We start from the raw sequence: 4,080 nt of genomic DNA on the forward strand, positions 1-4,080 counted from the left end.
ACAAAAGAAAAACAAAGGTTAATGTTGGGCACAGCCTATCCAGATCTTAGACTCAAAGTGTCTTTAGTTACAGAGGAGGAAGTCGGTGGCAGACTAACATGTTTTTCTCATCTGTGTTACAAGGAATGAGGTAGCAGTAATTTCACTGGTTCCAAATCAGAGAAATGGAAGAAAAATTTGAAAGTGTTAGTTTAGGGACTCATAGTCTGGAAAGAATTCACAACTTAGTCTACATTGCAGAAAGTAATAATAATATTAAAAGGCAAAACTCAAAGATAATGGACAAGACTACAATCTAACAAGAGGTGTACTATATAGTTTTTTCTGAAACATATTTTTTCTCTCTCCAGTCCCCATTCTTACTAAACACAAATCATAGTAGGACAAACTTATTTTCAAAATTTTAGTCTTATGATGCTTGGCCTGATTATTTGCATAAAGTGCAGGAAGAATAATTATTTGGCAAATAGGTTCCTTTAAAAATCGGCTTTGCTGGAATTTTTATTCATAAGGAATCTTAGATGAGACCTCTCAAGGCCTCAAGCCCAGGCATGTTTTTTTCTGTGCTTGCAAATACTTGTATGGATTGGGTAAACATCTCTCCTTTCGAGGTCCTAAGATAACTTAGGGCTCCTAGGTCTGTAGGAAAGTGACATTCTTTATTTACCACAGGTCAGGAACCCCATATAGGGACTGCATAGACAAGCTATGAGGCCAGTTTTTCTAAGGGGCTTTTATCAGCTCTACAGATCAATCATGATTCCTTAGAGCAGTCTGTTTATAGCTAAAAGCATGCCATTCCAGTCAAAGCCTTGGGAAAATAACCATTGTCTCTAATTGTGTCCTGTTACAACAGAGAACAGATTCTTATTGAACTTATGTAAGTAACCACATTGCCATTAATTAAGTACACTTACAAACCATTTTCAAATTCTGGATAAATCAGGTAGAGAGAAAGAAATATACTCCAAATTTCACTCACAGGAGTGTACTTTACCCAATTGTTAAAAGCTGTAAATAGCTCAAAAGAATTACGCTTTTCTGTACATGGAAACACAAAAGAATTAGCAATATTTCAAACAAGAAATCATAAAAAGATTATTTTGGTCTTTTGTTAGTTCAGTCTATGTAATTAACTCTAGGTTTGCTGGATGTTCATGAACACATTAGCTCTCCATGGGAGTCTTGGAAATTTTTTTCTCTTTTCTAATATCACAGTCTCCAAAGTTATCAGAAACCTGCATTCAAGAGTACCTGTCAGAGTATTAGAGCTGATTATAAAGAATCAGAGTAAAAAAGCGATTATGGGTGACATGAGCCTCAGAACAGCCACAGTTAAAGACATAAACAACAAAGAAATTTGGTCATCTCTGTGGCACAAACAATTTAACATAACAATCATAATTACTACTGATAACGTATCAGGATTATAGGAATCTTATACAACTTTGGAACACATACTAAGAATATATTTATATGAATATAACCCAAAGAAAGCTTAACACCATTTTGTATTTGACAATGTTTCCTATATGGCTTCAATAGACCAAATAAGCCAAATATGTCTCTTTTGGACTTTAGAGTATCTCATATCCAAAAGGGTTGACCAGGTCAAAAAAGGACTTAATTTAGAATTTGACTTTGGAGCATTTGTTACATATCAAAGATTTAACCACTTGACATTACAAAATAGAATCCCGGATTACTATATGTCATTTATTTAGACAAAATGATAACTCAAAAATTTTAAAAAGGCAAAAATCTTTACTTGTTGGTAGAGGAAAGACTTGGCTTTCTAAACAAGACCCAATAAAGGTAGCATGAGGCCAACTAAATCTGTCTTTTCTTCCCTCTTTTTTCTGTCATTTATTCAAAAGGAAAACAAAAATCTTTCATTATCTTTTAATAGTACATGAAAATCTTGTTCAACACAGAAGCCAAATTTCACCTTTGAATTAGTGTACCATCTATTAATGTTAAACACATTTTTTTTTTTTTTACACAGGGTCTCACTCTGTCACCTAGGCTGGAGTGCAATGGCATGATCACGGTTCACTGCAGTCTCAACTTCCCAGGCTCAGCTGATCCTCTCACCTCAGCCTCCTGAGTAACTAGGAATACAGGTGCTGGCCACCAAACCCAGCTAATTTAATTTTTTTTTTTTTTGTAGAGATGGGGTTTTTCCATGTTGCGCAGCCTGTTGTTGAACTCCTCCCAAAGTGCTAGGATTACAGGCATGAGCCACCAGGACTGGCCTTTAACCCAATTCTTAATAAAACCTTATAAACAAATCTATCCAATCTCAATTCGTTTGACCATAAGGTAAGATTTCCATAAACTTTTATAATCCTTTACAATTTTTGTTAAAGAAAAGACGAATGCTGTAAGAAAACCAGATACATTGGCTCAGATTCTGGCCCTGCATCAATGTGCTTTTATTTTAATGTTTAATTTACAGGAAAACTAAATAATCCCCTTCAAATTTCAGACAGCTTGCTCATACCTATAGAACTTCCTTAACAAGATCAATCTTTCACAAATATTTTACAACTTGTTTAAACTTTCAGTATTCTCTTATTCTTCCTGCTTAGGACAATGCTTCAAAACTTTTGAACTAGCCAAAATTGCCTTCCATTGAACAAAAACTACATATCCCTGCCTTCTTATAACCTTTTCTCAGAAACACATTCCACTTTCCTTATCCACTTTGCATGTCAAACTGTTTCTCCAGTAGTCTCAATTACATATGTTACAGTGTTAATTCTCAGCAACTTTTATTTTTGGTGAAAAACCTGGTAAGTAAGCAATTATAACCATGTATCAGCTTGCAAAGCCCAGGACCGAGACAGACCGAGCTTTAGACAATGTCTGACTCTTCCCAGCCTAGCCAGGGAACCTGGCAAACTCCATATGTCCTCAGGCCTTACCTAGAATCTAATGGATGTAAAACAGAGAAGTCAAACAATTATTAAAACCATGTTTGTGATAATAAATTATACTACCTAAAAAAAAAAAAAAAAAAAACTCATAGAAGCAAGTTATAACCTTAAAGCATCTAGCAAACAGTATCTGACCTGCCTAAATTAGACCGAATGTCTAAATTTTGAAGATGTTTTTATTTTATTAGTTTTTATTTACTTTACCAATAATCTTTAAACCGTCTTTATTTCTCAAAGATTATTGGAGTCAGATGACCTAAAGCCATTGAAGTTTCTACTTTTCTGACAATATGATTGATTTAAGCCCTTATTATATCTTAAGCCAATTAATTAGACCTCTTTCATAAATTGTGGCAGCAAAACTCATAGAAGCAAGTTATAACCTTAAAGCAAATGTCTAAGTCTTTTGTCAATTCTTTAATTCAATTGTTTATCGCTTTGCTTGAGTTTTAGGAGTTTGTTGTATATTATGAGTTGAGTTTTAGGAGTGTGTTGTGTATTACAGATACTAAACCCTTATCAGATATATGATTGGCAAATATTTTCTCACTTTCTTCAGCTTGTCTTTTCACTTTTGGGTTGAGGCTTAATATTACCATGCTGCCCCGGCATCCATTTTGTTGTCTTGACATGAGTCCCCAGATGCCACACGATGCCCTTGGTTAAGAGCCTAAGCCCAGTTCCCAACCGCTGCCTTTCGATTCCACTTTCCTTCCCCTAAAAGCCGTCTCACCAGTACACACACACACACCCAGCTGCTTGACCAAATGTAAAGTTAGGTTAGGTCCATGTAGTTAGGTTAGGCCCCCTTTTCTGGGCATTTGCTTCGAATGCTCCAATCTTCTCACCCCCTACTGTGATGCTCTGACCACCTCCCTGGACCCAAATAAAGGCAAGTGCCCCAGGTCCACGCACACCCTCTGCACATGTTGATTGACCTCCGTGTAGCCACCGTAACCTATGAATAACAGAAGTTCTTTGTTTCCGTCTTCTGGCTCTTCTAATCGCTGAAGGAGTACTCTCCGTTTTAAAGGAACTAAAGTAAACTAGTTCAACCATTGTGGAAGACAGTGTGGCGATTCCTCAAGGATCTAGAACTAGAAATACCATTTGACCCAGCCATCCCATTACTGGGTATATA

Source organism: Mandrillus leucophaeus, unplaced genomic scaffold (assembly GCF_000951045.1).
Source record: "Mandrillus leucophaeus isolate KB7577 unplaced genomic scaffold, Mleu.le_1.0 Scaffold1652, whole genome shotgun sequence".
In the NCBI taxonomy this organism is placed as follows: domain Eukaryota; kingdom Metazoa; phylum Chordata; class Mammalia; order Primates; family Cercopithecidae; genus Mandrillus; species Mandrillus leucophaeus.